Source organism: Anguilla rostrata, chromosome 12 (assembly GCF_018555375.3).
Source record: "Anguilla rostrata isolate EN2019 chromosome 12, ASM1855537v3, whole genome shotgun sequence".
Taxonomy (NCBI): Eukaryota; Metazoa; Chordata; class Actinopteri; order Anguilliformes; family Anguillidae; genus Anguilla; species Anguilla rostrata.
Genome location: NC_057944.1, coordinates 9,494,683 through 9,520,434, shown reverse-complemented (window position 1 = coordinate 9,520,434; position 25,752 = coordinate 9,494,683). Strand labels below are relative to the sequence as shown.

The 25,752-nt window shown below is 49.1% G+C and overlaps 1 protein-coding gene across 1 annotated transcript in view; it reads left to right on the top strand.

Annotated features, from left to right (window-relative positions):
• Positions 1-1,365: 1,365 nt before the first annotated feature.
• Positions 1,366-25,752, top strand: part of nrip1a (nuclear receptor interacting protein 1a) — a 54,481-nt gene continuing 30,094 nt past the window's right edge. Inside the window, 1 exon segment of the mRNA XM_064301645.1 lies at positions 1,366-2,013. The gene's annotated coding sequence lies outside the window, so the exon portion shown is untranslated.

Here is a 25,752-nt window from a genome sequence, read left to right as displayed (position 1 = left end):
TGTGGCCGCGGGCAAAGGCGGGTTTCAGTTGGTGAGAAAAGTGCGCTGTCAGTGGGGTCGCCGGATTACTGAGTGAGGAAAGAGACGCCGTTCCTGGAGCGTGACCATGACCAATAAACACAGTGACCTATGAAACACCAGGATGCCACAACAAACAGTACAAATGATTTTTACAAGGCTGTTAACTTAACGGTCACCCTAAATGCTGCCCTTTTCTACTCATTTCTTGTTCAGTAAATGAGCCTTTCCCTTCCCTCTGCTATCTGTGGAGTAGAGTGAAGCAAGCTGTTCAGTTTTACACAAGGTGATGACTTCTGAAATAAACTTCACTTCTCTTTAAAAAAAAAAAAAAAAAAAAACTATGGGGAAAAAACACTTCCCTGTCGAGGTCAAGGGTTAAGGTTCATGGACCTGCATTTCTGTGAAAGGCTGGTGGGGTAGAGGTCGGGGGTTCTTATGAATAGCCAAATGAATAGGAGAATCTTGTGGCTAAGTTCTCAGAGCCTTTTCGGGTTAAAGGACAGAGAGGAAAGGTCAGTAAAGTTCATAGGTCTTTGAGGCCAGATACAGATTAAATTGCTGATTCAGTGCATTTCCACAAGCAGTGGAAAGTCACAGAGTTCAAATCTGTTCACGGAGAACATCCAACATAAAAAATTAAGCAGAACAGACAGCGCAGTGTGTGCAGTTAAACCAGCGCCACTAAAAAGATTTACAGTTCCAAGTACATTTATCACAATGCAAAGACCCTCTCTTATTGATTAGCTGTTCACCATTTCAGAAAACAAATAAACTGGCTATAAATAGAAATTGTCCATCACATGCTTAATTAAATATTACTTTAAATGAAAAAAAAAAACATTATTCATGAATAATCATCTACTCTCCACTTCTACTTGGCAAATAAATTAGCTGGTCAGGGCTTCGAAGTGACCTTTTAGCATCTTAACAAGATGGTCACGATGCTTGTTGTGTTAACCCACTTTGATACCAATGAATGTAAGGCACACCGCTCGATTTGATTTCCACTAAAAAAGCGGATCTTTTATTTGCTCTAGGTTGAGTTTATACGTATTTTTTTGCTGCCGCGTTTTTGCCGCCACACGAGTGTGGTTTACGCATTCTGGAGGAGCGGGCACAGGCTACAGCTGCGTAGGCAAGTTCCTCCCGCTCTCGCGCGGAAATCGCAGCTCCGTTTCGGGAGGCTCCCTGTCACCGCAGGGGGAGCAGGAAATGTGCTGCCCTTCTTGAATAAATAAAAAGGACCTGCCCTGGAGTAGGGGTGGGTCCGGGTGGGTCACAAGAAGGTTAACAACTTCTTTTTTATTATTCACAAGAGAACAGTGAAAACCCAACCCAAACGCGCCTGGAGAGCACACTCCCAGCGCGAGACTCGTTTGGATTTAACCCACGTGGCCAAGTTATTCGTTAATTTGCTCATAAGGTTATGGAGTTCAGTTTCAACGAAACACTGCGTGTCTAGTTACAGTGAAGAAATAATATTATTTTGTAAATATGATCACTTCCACTTTGCCATTAAACTAAGATAATGTGTTAATGCATTCAGTTTGTTGGTAGGTTCTTTTTGTGTGTTGGGGACTTAATCCCCACTATAGAGTTAATGGCTTTTATAGTTTTTTTGTGATATAGAAAAGCTTCTTGACATCAGATCCGACACTGACTGGCACGGATCAGGGCAGAAAGATCAGTGGCCCTTTAAGAATTGCGTCACGCAGAAGAGAGGAGGAGTGAATATTGCATTGCAGAGTGCCGGGGATACCTTGAATAAACAATTCCGTCAGACCCGAGTGCTGGGCGCGGAGCTCAATTGTTTCGTTTCAAGATCGAGACGTTTTCAGAGCGAATTTAGTTTTTCACCGGTCCACTATAATTTAAATCGACACCGTCGAAAGAAAATACGAGTACACTGGGCCTAGTGGAGGATTTCGGAGGATTCTCGTTTGGAAAGATGCATCGTGTTTTTCTACGAAGCGCTGTGGTAGAGTCGAGCAGGTACGTGTAAAACGACTGTAGATAACTGGAAGGAAGCTGTTAAATAACGAGGTATAAATCGGGAATGCGCTTTATATTTTTGCTGTGTCGTGTGTCCCGATTTAAGTGTGTGGACTACATTTGCTTTGTTGTAATTATTTTGTGCTATACAGCGGGGTGCACTTGGAAAATTAGAAGCTACATATGACTGGAGAGTGGGGTTGTGTCAAGCCCGTGGGGTGAACGCGAATGCAGATTCCATTTTGTTTCGTTTTATCAATAAAAATTTGCGTTCTTATCAGCTACGGGTTGCTCATGTCGCGGTGCCGCTGGAGTAGCCGATAGATTCAGAATTGTTTAATCACAATATTACAAAAATAAATAATAAACAAAATATAAAAATGTAACTGGTTTGTGTGTGCTTGTTTAGTCTACCGTGCTTGTTGGCGATTCATTGCAATCAGTCTTTTATTTTATGTTAGTTAAGTAGTAAATGGGTTTGATTAGAGCAATATCTGTAGCCTACGATCTGACGACATTTGGCCGTTGGAAAAAGGTCCGCTAATAATACAAATAATGAAGAAAAAAGAATAACAAAATATATTATTATTATTATCATCATTATCATTATTATTATTATTATTATTATTAATAATAATAATAATAATAATAATAATAATAATACTAAATGATAATAATAATAATTATTGTTATTATTATGTTCGTTTCTGCCAACTAGCGCCTGACCTGCTCATACTAGCAGGCTAAAGATTTGGCATAGGTTCTGCAGACTGTCTTGATCTGCATTGCAAACCTACCGTGAAAGGATACTCACAGAATTAGCACTTGCATATTTACTACTTTTTCTTAATGGTATCATAATTTACGCATATTTTTAATTTGAAGAAGAACTGGAGTTGTTTCGTCTATATGCTTCCATGAAGCTGTTCGGAAGTGTGTTTGGTTTTGGGCATCGGAGATCAATGAAGAACAGAAATGTCTGTGAAATGCACTGTCCTATTCGAGATTCTGGTGACTGTTTGGTGCCATCACCCCGAATAATGCCGTCGTGTATAGTTGATCACCCGCAACGTCTTATGTCTTTTTGTGCAGCCCATTGTCGAATAAGAGTAACAAGCAAAGATTAGCACTAATTAAGCAAACGTGGAGTAACAGCAGTTGTTTTAAATGGCTCTTCCGCGGTGACACGCGAGTGTGGAGATGACAGACTTATGGATTTTTGGATTTGCGGCGTCGGGAGTGATTATGTGGTGGTCTTCTCATGTCGATCAATACGCGAACTGAAGAAGGCAAAGGTCCAGGTCAAAAGGCCGCAGGAGGCCCGCGGGAGGGGCTGTTCCCACACCTCTTTCTGTTGGTTCAGGTGCATCGAAAGGGAGTCCCAACTTCCCCCTTCACAACATGGAAGCACCTGCTCTGTTTCAATCATTCCAAGCAAAAGCATTCCTCTTTGTGTACTTAGTCTTGTACTTTGGTTCAAACCCATTTCCCTTGGTCCTACTGTATGGTATCAGTTCATAGTATTATTTTATATGGCCACTTTATTGTTTTTTTCTTTCTTTGTGTTACTAATATAGAAAAAATGTGATTCATTTGGATGCTATTACTGTGTTCAATTGTAAGCCAAGCACTGTATTGGAAGCTGAAACCATGTATGCAAAAGTTTTGGCACCCCTGGTCAAACTGCATGTTTTGTTGAATTTATAAGTGAAATAAAGTTAAAACAAACCTCTGCAGGGTACAAACTTAAACCTGACATATCTCTGAAATTTTTTATTCACAATTATTATGTATTTGCTGAATTTGACAGTTTAAAACAAAACTATACATGTGGCATATGCAAAAGTTTAGGTGCCCTTCCAGTTTATTCACTTTTTTTCTTTTTTTAAAAAAAGGTCTCTAAATTTGACTTGTTATGCCTTAAATTAAGGCAGGAGAAGACAATTCCAGAACTTAGCGAATATCGTGCTTACTCTGAACAACCGTTGGTTTCTCTAAGCAGCTGACCTAGTGAAAGCAGGCCTTGAAATTATAGATAATTGACTCTTATAAAGCAGGGAAAGGCTGTAAAAAAATATCTACACCCTTCCAGCATAGAATTTTCACTGTCCGAAATATGATTACGAAATAGAAGTTCAGGGAAGGCTCTTAAAGCTGAGGTGAGATCTGCGAGACCAAGGAAAGTCTCTCATAGAACTTCTCATAGACTAGTCAGGTATGCGAAGCGAAACTCACGTATTACTGCAAAGGGCTGCAGAAAGGTTTGTTGGCACTCTGGAGCACTGTTTCACTGTTTCACTGTGTGGTGTTGCTTATACAAAACTGAGCTGCGTGGAAGAGTTGTTGAAAGGAAACCTTTCCTGCAGTCTCATCCCAAAAGTTAGCTATAGCCTAAGAGTTGTGAATTTATGCAACACAACTCTTGGATGAGCCAGAGACTTTTTGGAACGAAGTGCCGTGGACTGATGAAGCAAAAAATTAACTCTTTGGCTATAACCTCCAAAGATACATTTGGAGAAAATCGGAGGAAGCAGTTGACGAAATAAACACCTTTCGAACCCTTAAGGATGCGGTGGATCTATTATACTTTGGGGTTGTGTGGCAGGTAGTGAAGGTAGTGTCCCAGAATCAGTGAAGAAATTGAAGCTGGAAAGAGTTTGGATATTTCAACAAAGACAGTGATCCAAAACTTAAGCCTTCTTCAAATTCAACCATGAGCTACTTTAAAGTTGTGAAAGATAAAGGTTTTTGGAATGGCCTTCACAGTTCCCAGACTTGAATATTACTGAAAATCTGTGGGGAGATTTCAAACATGCAGAGCATACAAGAAGACCTGAGAATATTTCTGAACTAGATGTGTCCGGCAAGGAAGAGTGGGGAAAAAATTATTTAGGCAAGAATCGAAAGACCGTTAGCTGGCTACGTTTGTAAGCTGTGATTTCTGCCAAAGGAGGCATTACTAAGTATTTCTACTTTTGCACATGCCACATTTACTTTTCTTTTTTAATGTGTTAAATTCAGCAAGTAAAAAACAAAAGCGAAATATATCATGTTTAACTTTTGGTCCCTGCTGAGCTCGTTTTATCTTGAACCAAACATTCACTTTGACCAGCAGTGCTCAAACTCTTGCACATCACTGTGTGTGTATGTGCATGTATGAATGTGTGTGTATGTGTATGTATGTGTGTATATGTATATATTTGGCCTGTGGCCTTGTGCCTACAAGTGAATCACAGCCGTGCTGATATGCAGTATAACAGCACAACCTTGAGTGTAATATTGTTTTTATACAACAGTCTTCTAGCCTGCAAACTGTCTTTCTAGGAATGATTGAGACAACAAATTATGATTTTGTCATTTATTTGGCTCTGCCAACAAACATAATTCCTTCAGGGTTCCATAAAAAATCGTTTCTGTGTAGAAATGTATCAATTAAAATACAAACAGTGATGCGTTACGGTAAACAGTTCAAATGCTGTCATGGAATGGCTCTTGCCCAATCAAATTACTTAACCGCAACTAACTGTTTTAAGTAAGCCATACACACACACACACACACACACACGCATGTTTGTATTGCTATACTTGTGAGGACTTCCCATTGACTTACATTCATTCTGTAACCTCTAACCCTAACCCCAACCACTACATGCCTAACCTTAACCCTAACCTTAACCTAATTGTAACCCTAACCCTAAGTCCTTACCCTAAAACAGCCTCTTGAACTTGTGGGGACCAGCAAAAAGTCCCCATCTTGCGTAGTTTTCCTCATCTTTCGATCCTTGTGGGGACATTTGGTTCTCACAAAGATAGTAAAACATGCCCGCACGCGCACACACACACACACACACTCAGTGGCCAGGTACACATATCTAGTACTTAGTGGCAAAGATTCAACAAGGTGCTGGGAACATGCCTTGGGGCTTTTGGTCCATGCTGACTTGATGGCGTCGTGCAGTTCCTGCATATTTTTCAGCCACAGATTCCTGCTGCAAAACCTACCCTTCCACATTATCCCAATGTGCTCTCTTGGCTTGAGATCAGGGGACTGTGCAGGCCTTTCTGTTAACTTAATATCTACCCATTCTCCTCTGACCTGTCTCATTAACAAGGCGTTTTTGCCCACAGAACTGCCGCTCGCTTGGATGTCTTTATTTATCGCACCGTTCTCTACAAATTGTAGAGACTGAATTGTGTGAAAATCTCAGGAGGGCAGCTTTTTCTGAGATGCCTGAACCACCACGTCTGGCTCCAACAGTCGTACCGCCGTCACGGTCGCTTAGATCACACGTCTTGGTCAAATAACTAAACCTCTTCACCACGTCTGCGTGCTTTTATATACTGAGTCGCAGCCACACGATGTGCTGTTTGATGGATCAGGCTATTTGTGTTAGCAGGCAGGTGTAGCTAACACAGTGGCCATTGAGTGTATATACATCTGTGGAGAGAGAGTTTTAGTCTGTCTTTCAGTTTTTGTTAATAACAACAAACTTCTTTTAAAATTTGTTCATTTTTAGCTGCTCACTTTTCTTTCTAAAATTCACAGCGTAGTGATTGAGTGCCGTAGTTGCAGTAGATTTTTGGCAGTGTGTGTGAAAGAAATGAGAGGTTTTGCTGACGTTCTGCGGAGTTTCTGGTAAGCTAGAAATGGATGTGAGATTGAAGTCCCCTGGTGTTTATCCAGCCCTGCGTTCGACCGAAGCTTTGGCGGTGCGTTTGACGCGTGACGCTCAGCCCTCGTCCGTTAGGGCTGCTCTACCCTGGTCCTGAAGACCCACAGGCTCTTTTCCCGGTCTTTAAACCTGTGGTTGCGGTTCAGAGAAATATGGGGGGAGATATTACGTTTATTCGGCAGGTTTCTGGATCTGGTGTAACCGATGCTTTTCCGCCGTACGGCTGGAACCAGGTCAGTGTCGGATGGCGGTAAAACCGAAGCTGGCGGCGGCGGTTCGGTGTTCTTGAGTTCTCGCGGTGTCGGCCGGCAGCCGTGGATGCGGCGTGCGTCGGTGTGTGGTGGTGCGTGCGTATCGCGCGTCATTATTTCACGCCGTACCTGAGCTCAGAGCTCTGCCCAGGTTTGAATAACCCCTCCCTCCCCACCCCCCCACCCAGACTTCACCTGCAGCGTTAGGCTGAGGCTCCACTGCCTGTCCTTTCTTTGTGTTTCTTTTAGGTCTGCATCTACATTGCCTGTGATCACCGATCACCGGCACACTTCTGTGTTCGTTGCTCGACCCTTTGATGTCGATGGAAGTGACGTCATATGCAGCACATGGTGGGCGGAGTATAATGTGGGCCAGTTCCAGTAATGGGTGTTTGGCCAGACAGGTGTTTTTATACCAGTTGAGACGGCACACGCCCAGATAACCTGTCCTAAACACGCCTCCCCGTGACTCAGGCTCTCTGGAGGAGAAAGGAGCCGTCACATCGAGTTTCACATTATCCCTTTATACACCTGGAGTTTTACTCCATGGTCCCACATTACCTGGTGTCCTCTCCCCCCGGGCGCGGACCTCCCCCCCTTCCCCAACCCAGGGCCCCAATCTGTGTCCTCTTCCCCCAGAGCCCCAACCTGTGTTAACCCCCCCCCCCCACCAAGGGCCGTGTGCTTCTTCCCACACCGACCCCTTGTCCCAGGGTTTTTGGACACAGTGGTGTTTTCAGCAGATCCTGCAGGATGGAAACTTTGCCTCTGTTTTGTCTTTCTGCTTCACCAGTAAACACGCAGAACGTCAAAAGTACGTGGCCATCTTGGATTATTGCAGATAAACCAGCGCCTTATCTGAACGGGAAGTGTGTCATTTACTGGCTTTGTTTGGTTATCCCCCCCCCCACGGTGGGGAGAGACGCCGTGAATCTGTCTCAGGGGTGAGCCGACTCCTGTCGCAGAACTGAAGCTCTGGGCGGTTTCTGATTGGCTAGTGAGCGGCGAGCGTGAAGCCTGGTGCTTCGTACATTTCGGGGGGAGAACGGTCTCTGACTGACTGGCTGACACGCAGTTGTAAATAATCTTTTCTTTTTCGTTTATCAAACGAACACCTGTTTTTTTTTGTTTTGTTTTTTTGTAAAGAGGTGAAAAGGCAGCTAAAGGTAACTGAGTGTTTTTGCCTGTCGGTGTTACCGTTAACAGCGTAAACAGTTCCGTTCTCTGTTTTTTTTTTTTGCTTCGGAAATGTTCCGCGTCCTCTGCGCCGCTTTAATGTGACGGTGACGTGAGGGGGGAACGCGGACACCTGCCGTCGTGAGGCGCTGACCTCGGCAGGTGCGCCGAACCGCTTCCTGTTGCAGCGCGCCGTACGGCTGCCAGGAAGCTCCGCTGACGGACAGGTGCGGTAAAACAGGCGTGTGACGCGCCGCCTGCGTCACAGCGCAGTTTATCTGCGCCCCCGCGCCTGATTAGGGAACGGCAGCGATGGGGTTAGCCTCGCCTGCGCTCGGAAAGAGACCAGGACTCCCAAGTTTAGGTCCCTCTTTATTTAGATACACGAAGCAGGACCGGAATGAGAATTAATTCTTACTTTAGCTAACTCAACGGCAATCCATAGCTCCCATGAATTATTGAATATATTCTGGAGCCAAACGGAATCGTGAGCCATGACATTATGTAGCCCGTGTGTACTTATAGAGAGAAATGTTTAAAGGGTGTTGTATTGCTAAAGTTGGCTCGTGTACTTTTAGTAACACTGTACTGTCATAACGAGAAGCCCAAGCTTTTTTCAGCTGCGCTGTACGGAATGGACCCGCCGCTGTGCTGCAGGAGGCCAACTCTGCGGAAGCGTTTGGAACCCGAAGCCCGTAAATGTGAAGGGAGTCCACAGCCTCTTTAGCCTCGCCGGATACTCCGGTGTTCCTCCGTCCCCTCTGCTCGTTAAATGGCGTGACGTTCTGGTTGTTAACAGCAGAGTCCGGTGCTCTGTATCTGCGTGGCCTCGTGTGTGTGGATAGGATTGCACTTGGTGGTGCTGCTTAATGAGTTTTCAGGAGAATTTTTTTAAAAATGTAAATATTTAGGCTTCGAACGCAGGGGCGACCGTGCTTTCGCTATCAGCGGCGTGGAGCCGCGAGTGAGTCACGCTCCCCGGAGGGCGGGGCAGGCGGGAGAGGCGGGTTACGCGTGCGGCCAAACGGCCGCTTGTTGTCGTTTCAGTTTCCGTGTCAGGAGTTGTGCTGTAAACGACGTGCGCTGGACTTCGGCCCTGTACCTGAGGCCCTGAGAGGGAGATGGGTGGAGGGATGGAGAGAGGGATGGATGGAGGGATGAAATGGCCTCACTGGGGTGTGATGAGGCAGGGGAACGTAAAGCCCTCTAAAGACGGTCTACATTAATTGAAGCTTCATAAAGCAGGCGCTATGCATTCATAACCATGTCGTAGCGTAAACATGTTAGTAATGGCTAGTTAGCACCAGCCGCACAGCTAAAGCGATGGAACATGTGACGTGTAATAATCGGTGCAGTTCATTAGATTTAAACTGGGCTGCGTTCACTGGCCTTGTCCGGTCAGTGCAGCGTCCCCATCGGTTCAGGCGAAAGCTCGGACCCCTCCGAAATGTGTACAGCAAGCCTCCGTTCCTCTACCCCCCCCCCCCTCGGCCACCCCAAGGCCCCCCAGGCCAGCCCTGCAGCCGTTGTGTTGGAGAAGCTCAGTCCGTGTGCAGGGGCGTAGGCTGGCTGCGTCCACCCGACCGACCGCACGAGTCACTCCTGCACTGTGATAACAGCCAAATAACTAGCCAAGTCCCTGCTTCCAGTTACAGGCTGCCCTGTGGGGGTGGGGGGGCGGGTCCTGTGGGTACTGCCCTGTGGGGGGGTCCTCTGGGGGCTGCCCTGTGGGGGTGGGGGGGGGGGGGTGGGTCCTGTGGTACTGCCCTGTGGAGGTGGGGGGGTCATAACATTGTTATGTAGTGCTTACAAATACAGTGTGTGTGTGTGTGTGTGTGTGTGTGTTTCATGCAGACATAGGCAGGACAAAGCAATAAAACACAGCCAACCGGCTGTCCTCTGTCAGGGTTTCTGGGGGTTAGTGGGGGGGTGGGGTCATGAAACGGACCTTTCCAAGATGGCGGACAGCTCCGAACACTGCTTGTGACACGAGGGCAGTCACCCCCTCCTCACACTGCCCTCTGATTATCAAGTTCGATCGACTGATTGGGCTAAATTAAGAAATCCCTGGGGGGTGGGGGGGGGGTAAATAAATTAACTGGTGGCTAGCAATGGGAGGCCGCCGCCTCAGCAAGAATACTTCAGATTAAGAGGAGTAAGCCAGACGTACAGCTAATGCCATGGCTGACGTCAGAGAGCTCCCCGCGTCTCCTAGTATTTATTTCCCTTTTATCTAAAGGGGACGAGGGTAGGCAGGACTTCCCGGACTGGGGTACGGCGTGAACAGAGGTGGGGAAGAGGAGGAGAGGAAAAGGGTGTCTTAAATCACTGTGCCCGTGTGACTGGTCATCTGTCAGCCACGGAAACGTGCCACCGAGGGGGTCTGCCATGTAGAAATGTCAGCTCTGGGCCCCGGGCTGCGGGGCTGTGACATTTTTATGGGTCGGACCCGTGTGCTACGTGTGTGTGTGAGTGTGAGTGTGTGTGTGTGCGTGTGTGTGTGTGTGTGTGATTTACGGCTCACATACAGCGCGTGTAACACGCACGCATACGCCAGAGTGTGAAACAACCAACGTCCCTCCCCTGAATTCCTTTCAGGGTCCTTTCCTAATTTCAGGCAGTACTTGTTCAGGGCCTATTTTTACCAAAACCGACTGACTGACGTGCAGAAATGTATTGGGCTGTCCGTTATACCATAGTGCTGCAGGAAATTCATTAAAATGGGTTTCATTTCAGTTGCGTCTCCAAAGTTGACAGTTACAGTATGTCTGCTATGTCGAACAGGGTCTGGATGTGGAGCCCTCTGTGTGAACATGCGTGTTGTGAAATTGGAAGAGAAGAAGGTCTCTTGTTTGTCTTGATCTGAGATGAGTGTTGAGCAGTTTAAACTACAGGGATGCATTTCCTGAAAGAAAATGCAGAGTGTGATTGCTCGGCGTCTGCGGACGAAGTTCCTAGGCAGTTTCCAGGTGTTGAAATTCGAAAAGAAGTTCCAAATGGAGCGTCAGACGACCATAATGAGTCTCCTAGCGATCAGCCCACACCTCTTTGGGCTTAAAAACCATTGTCATTTGCCACGCTGACTCGGTAAAAGCACCGAAAAGCTTGGTTAAAGCACCAAACTTGGTATTTCGACTCATATCTGTGCAACAATCACGTGTACCTACTTCCATTTCATTCAGCCATTTGGTGTCCAAGATATAATTTTTTGGAACGTGCAGCACCCCCCTGTTGGTCGATTTTGAATTCCCTTTAGTTGTAATGTGGGAGTCGGTTGGGTGCATCCAGCTTGAAAGCTGTTCGAGGAGATAGTTGCCTGTCCGATAACAATAGCCTGTCGTTTCACAATCCAACTGAAACAAAAGCAAAAGCCTTATTACTGACATCTACTGTTCCAGATATTACAGTGTACAACTGGGAGTGAGATTTGCCAGTAAACCTACATGTAATGTTACTTAAATTAAGATTGCTTTAGCAGTTAAGTCTGAATTCGCATCTTTTTATAAATAGGCTGCACATTTTTGACAGGCAGTCCGAAAGGTGGTGGCTTTCTGCTGCTTTCAAACTGGGTTTGCTTTGGTCTGTTTGTCTGTTTGCCCGAATTCAAAGAAAACACGCGTCTCTGCTCTGACTGTCATTTTCATTTCAGTTTAACGGTCCCCTTTTTGTGGGCAGGAAGGTAAAGGTCAGAGCAGTGAGTCATAGCACACCACCGCCTGCTGAATGGAAGGCCTGAAATGGCCCCGGTCGGGTGGCGGTTTTTTAATTTTTTTTAAAACAGGTTTAGGACCGTTACTCAACTCTTGTCTTAATTTAAGCAGGTTATATTGAGACCGGGGACTGCGGGGTGGGGGCGGATAACCGAAATGCGGGCCGGTTCCCGCGGCCCGGTGAAGGTTGGAGAGACGTGCCTGCGTAAGCTGACGGATTGATGCATGAGCCGCCGGGCGGAAGGACTCGCAGTCCAAGGGCACTGCAGCACTGCCTTATTAGAGAGGGGCCGTCCTTCAGAACTTCTTAGCAAGGCTGTCCTTTTCCGGAACCTTCACGGCTCAGGCAAGGGCAATCGCGTCTGATACAATAAGCTGTGGAACGAGAGGGGAAGAGAGGAGGACGGGGGAGAAAAGGAGTTATAGAGGGAGAGAGAGAGAGAGAAAGGAGGAAAATGGAGAGAGGGACAGGGAGGGAGAGAAGGCTCGAGAGAAGGAGAAGAGATGAATCTAGAAAGAGGGATGAAGGGAGAAAGCAAGATGGATTGAGAAGGGAGAGGGAGAGAGGATAAGAGAAAGGGGGAGTGAGGGAGGGAGAAAGAGAGAGAGAGAGAGAGAGAGAGTACCCAAGAGCTTCCTCCTTGCGTAATCATTTTAGTTTAATGCAGGAATCTGACACCACACACATTCAGTACTCAGCCTGAGGCAAGAAGACTTTGGCGGAGGGGCGGGGGAGGGGGGGTGGGGGTGGGTGGGGGGCAAGAGGTGGGTTATGAGGGGGCTTGAGATTCTGGATTAATTATATCTTCCTCTTTTAGAAGCTTTTTAAAAATTACATTTGCCGAGCAATTAACTAAAAGGGGGATTTTTAAAAAAGAATTTATGACCGGCTGGCAAGATGGATGAGTGGCGGGGACGGGACAGGACGGGACGGGACGGGCGCGTACGCAGCGGCGGCGGCGCTCGGGGGCGAGTCGTGGATTTACAGCCGCCCCAGGAGCGCCCCGTTTGCCAGGACATAAAAAAAGAGCGAAAAGCAAGTCTGTATACCGCAGTGAATTCAGCCACGGGTCCAGCAGGAACTGCTCCCCGCCAAGGCCAAGGCTTGCCCTTCATATATAATTCAAGGGTAGATATTACACGTATTTATAATATTTATTGTTGGCCACCTGCGCGTAGATAGCCATACGTGTTAATGTGGGAGGGCGCCTGCTGTTCGCACGTTTGGCCTTAACGCCGAAGACTTGCTTGAACCGGTGAGGGGGAAATATTGTTCGAGCCCAACACCCTGAACGTTTATGTTCTTCTCAGACTTTGCGTGGGACGCCAGACATCCTCTTCCTCCGATAAAGATCTGCGCTACTCTGGTTCCTGGGTCAAGTTAAAAGGGTAGCCCCCGAAAGCCTTTTCTCGAGACCTTAAACAACGCCCACGCTGCCTCCAAAATGAACGCGTTCTCTTCCGCCGGGGTAATTCCAGTGCCTCCGATGACTGATGCAGGATCATTTTACCCTTCGTCAATTTCAAACTCCTATCGTTCTGCGTCCGAGGTGTACCGTGTTCCAGGGTCAGTGCTTTAAACGCAGCGACTCTTCGCACCTCTTCAGCCCGCGAGTTGGACAGAGACGGGCAGCTTCTGGTGCGCTCGCTGCTGTGTCGTTTAAACAGAGGTCACAGAAAGGGGCGCGGCTTTAGGTGTGATGAGATAGATATGATGCCCTGTCTGCAGCTTCAGATCAACTGATATGATCTTCCTTTTAAGATATCTAAATTTGTTTTTCGGTCTTCCAGTTCATTAGAGTCACAGTAGTTGACTTTCGGGCTCATGTTTGAGTACAGCGCTTTTTAAAATCAAAACTAAAACTTGAAATCCAATGATAGATTTAGCGTCACCGAACGGCAGGAGAGGGGACACTGTGTGTGACCCCACGCTCCGTGCCGATGTTTACAAACAATTTTTGAAGGTAGTGAAAACAGAAAGAGTTCGTGAGGGGTCGTGCTGAAAGGTAACCGGGCGCGTCTGACAGCGCTCTCGCCTGATTGGAGGGGGAGCTTAGCCGAATCCGCGCAGGCTCAGGGCGGATCCGCCGCTAAGCTCCAGATCTGGCGGTGGCGGCTCGTCCCGCACGTCCCTCACCTAAGCCCCCCTCCCACCCCCACCCCCCCCCCGACACGTCTGCGCTGACCGACGCTGACCCCCCCCCACCCCCCCCCCCGCGGAGGAACCGCCAGCTAACCGCGCCGTCCTTCCCCGGCTGTCTCACGCCCGACCGTACAGCGTGTTCCAGCTTACGCTAATCGACAGGGCACAGAGTGTCCTCAGCCAGAACGAGCCCGACTCTGGCACTTACCTCAGACGCGCGGGGAACCGGTAGCACCGGGACGGCAGGAATTCTGGGACGGGGGGGGAGGAGGAGAATTGTTGCTCGCGGTTTTCTCTGACACACCAGTGTCCCTACAAAGCAAAGATGGGGAAAAAAAATAGCACTGTTTGTGGGCATGAACAAATTCAAGAGTCGTGCCTTCAGAGGCCTGTTATGAAAATTCAGGTGTTGATCACTGTTCCTCAAAGACTGAATGATCATTGCAACTCAAAGGATTTTCATCAAGTCACTTTTCTTTCTTTTGTTTTGCTCATTGAGCCACAGCATAAATGTGCAGCTGGTCGTCATTTTAAATGTAGCACGCTGAAAATTGGACTTAAAAAACCTTCCTGCACATTACTGTTTTATAAATAAGGATCAGTAGTGATCCGAAGGTGCGGCTTAGCTGCTTAGCAGTTTTGGATATACGAGCCTGTCGCTGTTGGAAATGGAGTGAACTTTTACAGCTTATGGTAATCAGGGTCAGTACGTGTAGATTGGGGATGTTGATCAGATTGAAGCTGCAGACATTTTTAACCACAGTTAAGCTGTGTCTCTTAAAAAAAGGCCTTGGGACACGACTCGTCTGTTTTCGTTTGCATTCTTATGATAGACGTGTGAAAAGACAAAGAAACTGTTCTGCCTACCTGCGCGTAATCTCGTGCTAACTTGATGCTTGATTCTTCTAAAAATTGAAATGGTGTTAATTTAGGAAACGTGTGTCAGAACTGAGCAGTGATCGAGGAGAACGTTAGAACGCAGATTTTGGGGGGATTTCGAGACTTCCACTCACGTTTGAGGGCTTTCTCACTCGTGTAACTTTCTGGGGCTCCGTCTGAAACGAACCGCGCTAGCCTGGTAACCCGTTTTGGGGATGGGGGGCAGAAGCGGCAGAGCCGGGCTGTTGCTGGGCAACAGCGGAAACCCCTGGGCGGCGGGTCTGTTGCGGGTCTTGTGGGCTGCCAGGCTGGGGGTCGGCTTTCTGAGATGAAGTCAGGGCAGCAGACTGCTGAACACGCCCCTTCTCTGCGTCATGCGGTTGTGCTTTTGGACGAAGTGCATGAAGGTGAAGCACAGTGTTTCACACACACACGCACATTTCGGTAAAGCACAGTGTTTCACACACACACACACACATTTCGGTGAAGCACAGTGTTTCACACACACACACATTTCAGTAAAGCACAGTGTTTCACACACACACACACACATTTCGGTGAAGCACAGTGTTTCACACACACACACATTTCGGTGAAGCACAGTGTTTCACACACACACACACATTTCGGTGAAGCACAGTGTTTTACACACACACACACACGTTTCGGTAAAGCACAGTGTTTGGATTCTAAGCATTTGGCGCCCTGCGCGGTGGGAACGGCATTACGGTAATCGCCATTTATGCCCCTGCCGTCTTTTACACGTTCGGGCCTCCCTCCGGACCCCTGCGAGTGTCTTTAGACCACCCCCCCCACCCACATCGGGAAGCAGAGAATCTCTCGCGCGCTTTTCCGTCACGTCGTGCAAGCCCGCCCGCTCGACCCCCCGCCCCGCGGCCCCGCGGGCCTTCTCTGCAGCTGGAGGAGCGTCTCCGGCGGCGGGGTGGGCGCGGCGGCGGGGTGGGCGTGGGGGCCCGGGACGAGGGTGCCCTTGGCGGAGCCGGGGAAGATGAATGCGTCTCGGTTCGGGCTGAACCGCTTCACACCTTCAGGAACCCGAAGCCTGCCAAAAAAAACAAGAGCAGCCTGTTTCTGTAATTTATTCCCCCCCCGCCGTCTTCTTTTCTTATCAGCCCCTAAGTAAATATGCCTGATCATTTACGACGCTGTGACGACACTCATAAAGGAAGTGTCTCAGTGCGCGTCTCCAGTGATGCGACCCGGAGAGGCGGTGATGCGGCCTTAGCGAGCACGCGCGGGTTGGCGGGCTCTTGCACGCTCAGCCCTGGGCTTTTGTCCCTTCTCACTCTCGGGTTCAAGGTCGTCATCCTGTTTGGAGGCCCAAGGTCGGACTGGTGAGTTTAATAAGTGGGTGTGTCAGGCCTGGAGTCGTACGATCTTCTGTAAGCCAGCGATTTGGGGTTAATTATGAAGGGCGTTTCGCCTACCCCAGGCTCATGCGTGGTGATGAACACCGACAGGGAGCTCCGTTCTTCGACACACGGGGAACTTTCGCTTCCTGTACAACGTAAAAAAGGAACTTGATGAAGCTCAGAAGCCGTTTGAGGACGCTCGCTGAGCTTTTCTGAGAGCCGCGCTCACTCTGACCTTTACTGGCATTTTGACCGGAAGACCTGAAGCTCTCAGCCCTCCCACTCGCTTAACCAGGTTTACATCGACTGAACCATCGACACGTCGCTGCCGCGGTTTCCTCCTAATGCCTCCCTCGGTCCGTCGGGAGTCTTCAGCGGATAAGCGTACGTCTTCCTGGCTTCATGGACGGTGGCTGTTTGAGAGACCTCTCCTCAGTGGATGGAGAGAAGCGTCAGAGTTACCGGAGGGGGGGGAGGTTTCGTGGAGGGCGATGTTTCATCGACTTCGTAGCAAAAACCACGAAACCAAGATTTGTTCAAATCGATGAGTTGGCGATAGAATTTGGTTCTTCCTCCTCGGTGTCCGTTTGGCCTCCCGTTGCTAGCCCTCGTGAGAGTGCCCACGGTTCTCCTTTCCAACCGTTAGCGCCGATCGCTAACGAACCGTTCTGCCGCGATGGACCCGCCGCTCGTGCGGCACCCGCGCCGCTGATAACGAAATCAGCACGACACGCGTCGCGCGTTATTCGCCTCTGCCGGAGCGCGTTTCATTTATTTATTTATTTATTTATTTATCTATTTTGACGCCATTACGCGTCCAGCGAAGCGAGGCGTAATAATTACTCCGGCAGCTACTGCAGCTGCGCTTGATGAGTTATTAACAGTCACGCGGAATTCGCTGACCTTATAAACTTTATCTGTGCGCTGCCAGACGCGTCCGGCGCGGGCTGAGTTTGCGTCGTAGATCATTTCGAAAACGTGACGGGAGAAACGTAGGAAAGCTTAACGGCGAGCACGGGACATTCGGACCATACGGACGTGTGACTTCCCCCCGCGGTCTTGAAGGGACCCTGCTTGTACCAGCAGTCCTGATTGGAGGAAGCTGGACGCTCTCCTGGAGAACCCTTCCCATCCCTTCTGTGATGAGCTAGCGAGGATGAGGAGCACGTTCAGCCACGGACTCATCCCTCCTCGGCACACCACAAAGCGCCTCGGCCAGTCCTGTGTGCCAGTCGGCATCAGGCTCCACAACCAAGCTTGACCCCCCCATACGAGAACTTTAGGACCTGCACTGTCCGTTACTGACTTTTGACTTTTGACTGGCGCACTTGCACATGGATATTCACTGTACATTTACATTTATTGATAGTCTGTACATATGTTTCTTACTCTTACCTGTACGTCTGCTGTGTTTCATTCTCACTGCTGTTGCTGCTATGACACCTGAATTTCCCTCCGGCGATCAATAAAGGTTTATCTTACCTTAACTTATCTCATCTTATCGGGCCTTCCTCACCTTACTGACTTCCTCTACGGAAAAGCACTGCCTCATATCACCGCAAAATGTACTAACTGATGCCGTGCATCACCCAGGTGGGTGCTACACATTGGTGGTGGGTGAGGTGAGTTTCCCCTACACTGTAAAGCACTTTGAGCATTCGGAAAAGTGCCATATAAATGTAAGAATATATATTCTGTATATAGGCTAATATTGAATGAATCTGCTGGGTGAACTGTGTGAACGCTGCAGAATCTGTAAGAATTGACAGTGCCCGTTGTAATGAGAAACGGTGAAATGTATTTCAGAGAAAGTGTCTCATTGTCCAGTTTTCAGTGCTTTTTGACTGATGAGGTTTTCGTGGTTTTGTTGAGTCACAGTGGGTCGAAGATCCAGTCTGCTTGCTGGCGAGAGTTGGCTTTGAGTTGGGCTAAGTTTGATAAATGAAAATGAAAGATGGTGCCTTGCCTGCTCAGCATATTCCACACTGTCAACACACGGCGTGTTTTTCAAGGTATTTCCAAGTAGCCCTTCATTTTTCATGTAGAGGGAGAGAATTCCTTCAGAATAAAAGCCCGAGCCAATCATACGCACCGGTGGATATTGCAGAAATCGGCATCAGCGTCTACAGCTAGCCCCGCTGTAGTATCAAATTCAAATCATGCATACTCGGTATCAGTTTACCTGAAAGTTCATAGTCTGTGTAGAAACCCACCCTAGCTTTGAAGCGTGTGTCGGGTTCTGAATTGAGGTTTGAGGGCTGGAGTTGAACGCGGCAGGTTTTAAACGGCTGGTGGAACGGCACTGTTCCCGCTTTGATCGACGCTCTTAACCTGAAGCGCTCCCGGAATCTTCCTGCGGTGCAGGAGTGCAGTGCGTAAAAATCGCGGAGCGTGCCGACTCATCCACGGAGGACGCTTCCTCGCAAACAAACAAACGGTGTAATTCAATACGCCAAGCTGGGGTGAGCAGAGCACACGAACTTGAATGAGAGGATGTGCAGAGTTGACACAGGATTTTCAAGGAAGAAAATTGTCAGCAAACTGAAGGAATAAGTGGGCAGGAATTGTTTCTGTGACGCTTGAGTCAGGAGCCGAAAAGCATATCTCCCCACCTCTACCTCACCCCAATCTTGTTTCAGTTGTGGTACTGGGACCTTCTGTCTACCTGTCAGCCACACAACTGCCAAACTCCTGCTTCTGATGAAAGTAGACCCATTATTGCCAAGTTGTTTCCTCTTCTTAGAGCTCCCAGTGCATCGCACTTTGAGCCATTCCAGGTGTTACAACAAACAGGCGAGTGAACCGGAATTAAACCAGCAGCTGGCTGGTTACAGTCACCTGCTTCACGTGGAATGGATCAAACTGTTATGTACTGGAAATGCTGTTTGCCTCCCTGATTGTTTTCTGACAAAATGTCTGGTAAAATCTGTCGAGTTTCACCCGTCATTTGTGTTTTTTTTGTTCTGAATTTGATTTTATTGTATTTTATTGTTCGAAGCAACTGGCCTCTTCGCTATCCAAATCCTTCTTAATGTTGATCTTTCTAAACCTTTTTAGACCGGCAGACGAGCTAATATTGCAGTGCTGTGCTTTAGCGTCCCGGTGTTCGTGACCACAGATTTAAAAACTACTGAGCCGTGTGGCTGGGTGCTACCGAACTGCTGGCGGCTCTTGCACACGGCGGGTACGGACTGTGGCATTCCCGCCCCCAGCACGACGGGACCTTCACTGTGTGAACTAAACTGTGTTCTCGGCTAGAAATAGCTGTACAAAATAAGTATTGTACCTTACTGAGCCTGTGTTTAGCAGTTGTCTATGACCATGAAATCCACTTTTTGTGCTTTGGATAAAAGCGTCTGCCAAATGAATGTAATGTGATGTAATGTAACCTTCCCTACGATGGGGTCGGTGTTTCGCGCGGTGCCGGCGGTGTGAGCTCGTCGTGTCAGGCCGGACCGCTCGGCTCCACCGGGCCCCCCCCTCCTCCCCCAGCCCCCTGACCCCCCGGTCGCCGGGCACTGACCCGGTCGATTAGCCGGAGATTAGGCCTGACCCACCGACTTCCCTCCAGCCCGGAATAAGGGCGGCGATCTAATTAAGCCCCTCTCTCACCCCACTTCCGCTGTGAATGAGAACGTGGAGGATTAGGTCTGTACGGCCCTCGACTGCTCGCTCATGGCTGATGTAGCCGCTCACGGGTGGGCTGACGAGTCCGCCGGTCTTCACCTGTGAGAGGCCACCTCTCTTTATTGGCTGGACCGCAACAGCGGGGCCAGCCCTATAAACACGAATGTCTGTGACTGAGTGAGTGATGAAGTTACACCATTGGTTGGCCGCGTTATGAAGTTACACCATTGGTCGGCCGGATGAAGTGTCTGAGGTCCAGCCGTATACTAGGTTTTGACCTGGTCTTGTTTTTTTACCATCGCAGAGTGAATTATCAAATAAAACGTAGATGTAGGCAGTGCCACCCCTACTATTCTGCTGCTTGCGTCAAGAGCAGACAAAGTGTTGAGGGGGCGGAGCTACACGTCAGTTAAAATAACCGGTGTAAGAGAGGCCATAGACTACAATACCCATAAACATTTATATACTAGGCTTGTGCATGGGATGTGGCAGCTTTTCACCCCTGGCCAGACAAAGTTAGCGTGGGCACAGAGGGGTTTTTTCTGTTCATAGTGCACACACATTTTATATTATTGGCATGTAGCAATGCTGTATCAGAGACCTTACACAACTTTTATTAGCTTTACTACATTGCATCCTATACAGTGATATTATTACATAAGCAATTGCAGCACGTTTACATAGTAGCAGTTACATGGCATTGCATGCACATTTCGCAGGTAATCTTCAAGGTACACGGCGTGTCCTACCGGGAATCGAACCTGTGGTTCCTTACCCATTAACAGAGCACGCGCTCAGAACTTTCCGGAACAATCCTCGCCGAGGTCTGAGGCGGCCCTGGAGCGCTGTCAGAAGCAGACGGAGGGGATGTAATTAAACAGAGGGCGCTTATCGGCCCAGCACGGTTCGGGGGGGGGGGGGGGGGTGGGGGGTTTAGCGGCAGGTCACCCTCCCTCGCAGTTTGGGCTCTGAAGGTCGGCCGGAGGACGTGGCCGCAGTTCGCGGGGCAGATGGAATGCGGGCAGGCCCGGGAAGCGTCCCTCACTGCGGGGGGCCGGGGAGCTTTTCCAGTCCGCGAACGTCTATTTTTATTCCCGCCGGACTGTCATCCCCGCTGTAAACAGGGCCGGGGTTCCTCGTGTTCGCGGCCCCCTGCCGCCGTACGCCAGCGCTGCTCCGGCCCGCCCGCTGCTCCGCGTGCCGCGGCTGAGCAGCGGACGAAAAACCCGCCGGCGACCGCTTGCTCGTCTGTACCCAGGGGAAAACGAATCGTCTGGTTTTAAGTAAACGTTGTCTTGACCTCATAAACTCCGTCTAGAGTGTCTGAAAAGAGAAGTTGGTTTGCCAGTTTGGCTTTTCCTGCAATCCGATTGGTTCTAGCTAGTTTTGTCTCGCGTTAGTTGAGTTGGCTTTTAGTTGGGACCTCCAATCGGACCTGACTTGAGATCGCAATCTGTCAGTAGCACCCGGCAGAGGCATTTATTAGGAAAGCGCATCTGTGGATGTTTGGGCGGACTCTGGTCAGGCTCACAGTTGGTTCAGAGCCTGACCGTTCAAACCAGATACACCGGACACCGCGTGGTTGGTGCCGAGCGGCCGTGCCTCCAGGACGTAATCGTGAAAAAAAGCAGCGGACATTGCCACGGAGACGCCGCCTCCTCGACACGCCCCTCACGGCCTGCCTGCGGGAGGGGCGCGCCCGTGGAAACGGAAGTTAACGAACAGAGAATGCCTTTGCTTCAGATAGCGTAAAGCTCAATATGTTTTTTGTAATAAGGATGAGGATTTTATTATTGCACATTAAAAAAAAAAAAAAAAAAACCTTTAGCCATTAGCGAATGAAACGATCTCCGGTGGAGGGGAGAGGCCGGGCCGAAGCCCGAGGAAGCGGCGATGCGGCCTCAGCCCTCGGGCCGGGAGCGCCGTTTAATTAAGGCGCGCGCGGCTTACAGGCGGGGCTCGCCGATAAGGCCTTAACGTCCTCCTGAGGGGACGAGGGCCACGTCCTTCCTCTGCGGGGGGCTGGCGAAGGCGGTCGGCGTCAAGCTTCGCGAGGCCCTCGCGTGGAATTCATTCCGCGATTCTGCGATGCGAGAGAGAGAAACAAAGGAAAATAAAGGGAAGAAGGAAGGAAGGAAGAAAGAAAAGTGGGTCAGGGTGACCCGTATTCTCCCGGTTCGCCGAGCCGTCGGAGGTTGACCCCGGGGCGGGCGTGCGCGGCTGCAGGCTGCCGGCTCCAGGCTCTCCGCTCCTACGCACTTCCAGGCACACGGGTCATCGCTGCTGCTTTTCCCCTGAATGCCACCGCTGTGTGTGTCCGGGGCACATTGGGACGGTGAAAGGGCAAACGCAAGTCCGCGTTGGGTTGGGGTTAAGAATCTACGTTTGTCTGAACACAATGGCGATGTTGTCGGCGGCTCCTGAACTGTGCGTCGGGACCCACTGGAGGGTCATGGGAAGGGTTGAAGTTGGACGCGAGATGCATTATGCCCCCTTTGTTTGCCATTGGCAGCAAATTAACCCTTTGCTTGGTTTTTTTTTTTTTTTGCAATATTTTTCTAAATACTAAGTCCGTGTTCTAGAACTCCATTGCTTTCAGTTACCAGTAGCGATTGTTACATTAACATTAGAATGTTCAGGTAAAAACATTCTAATCACTTACTTGTGATCTTACACCATAATGGGCTGAACACCACACACTGAAAGTGTACTGCATTGGTTCCTTCAGTTATTTTGGCTTGTGTTAAGGTGCTGGGTTGAGTATGTTGGAAGAGTGGTAGACTTCAGCCGCAGTTCTCCCTGCACAGGGGGCCGAGAGTGTAGGTGGGAGAGTGATGAGTGGTGAGTGGTGAGTGGGTTACAGGGGTCCCCAGTACTCCTCTTGGAGGGCCCCAGAATCTGCTCCCTTTTGCTTTTACCCCAAAATTGGCAGCGGCTTCAGGCCCGAGGAAGCAGGTGAGAGGAGGTCACTGCGTTCGCTTTCATTGATCGTTTAAGCGTGTCGGCGGAGCCCAGCAGACCCTGCTGCTCTCCTGGGCCGGGCCTGGGATCCCTGCGACGGAACACCCGGGCCTTTCAGTGGCCGGCAGCCTGAGTTATGAAGGCCGGGAGGGCGTTTAACCCGTTTCTCAGGGCTGTAGTATATCCAGCTGCACCGCGCCCTCCTGGGCAATCTTGCCTCTGCCTGGATTCATTTTCTCCGCGTTAAGTGTGATATAAAAGCGTCGCTTCCCCTTCCTCTACCTGCTGGGCAGACCTCTGCCAGCGCTCCCTCCCACCGCCGTGCCAGGCCGGGGGAATAAGAGAGCCGGTTACCACGACAGCCGCTGTCATAGCGATTCTGACAGGATGAAAGCTCGGAATAACTTACCCAGAAGAGAGCCGTGTAAAAAAAAATTCCCACGTGGCCGTCGCTGCTCGAACCGCGTACCTGTCAGTTTTTATGCTCTTGCGTGGGTTTTTGAGAACTTCAACATCGTTAATTTCTTTTTGTCTGTCGCTGTTTGTGAAGGACTTTGATCAACACCAGCGTTCTCCAAGCTTCACTATGAAAATCCATGTGAGTTAGACAATAGTAGCTCATTTTTTTTGGTCAGTTATAGATTATACACTGTGTTCAGGCAATTAAATAGTCATCCTACAGAAACCATTCCGAAACGCACACCGTTCTGAAATGCACCATTTGTCTTGCAGGCTGTCTGAAAGAGAGTTATGAGTTGAGTGTTACAGTCGTGACCTCCCCCCCTGAAACCTTGACCACCATGCCGAAGGTTCTGGTGGCACTTATGTTCCCTGTCAGGGTCCCTGACAGTCCTTGGGTTCATGCAGTCGTCAGCTCAATTCTGTACGCGACATGGCCGACGTCGGAGAAGACTCCTGTCTAAGGCCTTTACACGCGCCGGAAAACATGCCTCGGAATGGCTTTTTGAAAAACGGAGCCGGTGAGTTTGGCGGTCTTTGCCGGTCGGGCGGTGTGGTCTTTTCTGTTGGGTGATGCTCCCGACCCGGGGGCGGCCGCTCTGAGTGCCGAGGCCAGCCCAGGCCCTGCCGACTCGGGCAGAACGGGGCGGCCACACGCGTGGCTCGTTGGGCGAGGGGCACGGTGACCCGTGATTTCGGGCTCTCGCTCCGCGTGTGACGCCAGCCTGGCCCGGGCGAGCGGGGCGGGCCATGTGCTGGGATCTGTTAGAGGCTGGTCTGTTCTCTCTCTCCTGCCAAAACGGCCTCCCCGAAGGCCGTGTCATTTCAGGGACAGGCGCAGAATGAACACGGGACTACAACCCCCATGATGCACGGCGGTGGGGAAACCCACTCCTCTGTTTGAGTGACAGCCAACACACACACAAACACACATATACATATACACACACACGTGTGTGTGTATATATATACATATATATACACACACACACACATACTACATTCTAACATTCCTGTTAGCTTTCACCTCAGCTGTAACCTGCTCAACCCATTTTATTTGCAGTCTTCTACTTTACACCAGGCTGGCCAGTGGAGGATGGGCTCCCCCTCTACAGCCGGATTCCTCTTGAGATTTATTCTCATTGGGGAGTTTTTTCCTCGGCGCCTTTTGAGGGTTTTCTCCCCCCTGGGAGTTTTTTACCTTATGTCCTTGCTATTTGGGGGTTCAGGCCTGCGTTTTGCTCTGTTTTGCACCGTGGTCTGAAGGTCCTGACTAACTATCTCCCCCATGCAGGGCACTCCCAATCTTAAGATCACTCTTATCACTAATATCCTTCCACTTTGTTCTGGTGGCACTTTCATGTTACACATATACTTCCATCCAGCACTTATACTGCACTTGTACCTAGTTTGAATTAACATTACTCTCTGACCTAGCCCATGCTTACTGTGTGAGCTGGACTTAATGTGTTCATGGCTATGAATAACTGTTACATAATGACCATTGTACCTTATCCGACCTGTGTTTTATAGTTGTTTCAGTGACCTTCATTTTTTTTTCTTTATATACTTGCTATTTGGGGGTTGAGGCCTGTGTTTGCTCTTTTTGCTCAGTCTCTTGCCTTGCTACTCTGTAAAGTGTCTTTGTGACAGTTCTCTGTAAAAAGCGCTATACGAATAAATAAAATAGAATTGAATATACATATACACATACATACACACACACACACACACACATATATATATAAACACAAACATGCATACACATGCATACACACGTGCGCACACATACACAAACGTGCACACACATACGTGCACGCATACACACCCGCGTACAGGACAGGAGCAGCTGGCTCTAAGGGCAGACTGCAGTAGAGGAGCTATAGTGTTTCAGGCCCCGTTTTCCTCAGAAGCCGGGTGGCGCCTCCAGGAACCTCCTTCATCAAATCATAAAATTTATGTTCATACTGAGGGTGCTTTTCCCCCTTCTGAAAATTATATATGAAACCCTCCACGCATTCTATCTGCAGTGGATGCGCCGGAACGGTCAAATTACTAGTCCCTTAAGGGCTCTGTTTTAGCCCATGGAGTGGGACATTCTAGCACCTTCTTTAAGAGGCGAGGATGGCGTTGTTGGGGCCTTGTTTTAGACGCGTGTCCACTGAATCCGCTTGTGCCGTCTCTCCTGGGTAGTAGTAGCGGGTGGACTTGCACAAATTGTAAAATGCAGGCCTGTTCCTTCTCATTTTCGAAAGGGTTCCTTGGGTTGCTCACTGACATTTGAAGTTGTTTAATATGCATACAAGTCATCCTGTTAGGTTGTAGGCCTACGTGCTTGACTGGCTGGACTTTGGCTTCTCTGGTGCTTTTCCCAGATTTGGGCAGAAGTGAAAGTGAGTGAAAATGAACAGAGAGTTCTGGGATTCTCCTGCATATTTCGCTGCGTTTGATATGGGGTATCCTGTGGCCTGACCGTGTCTCAAACCA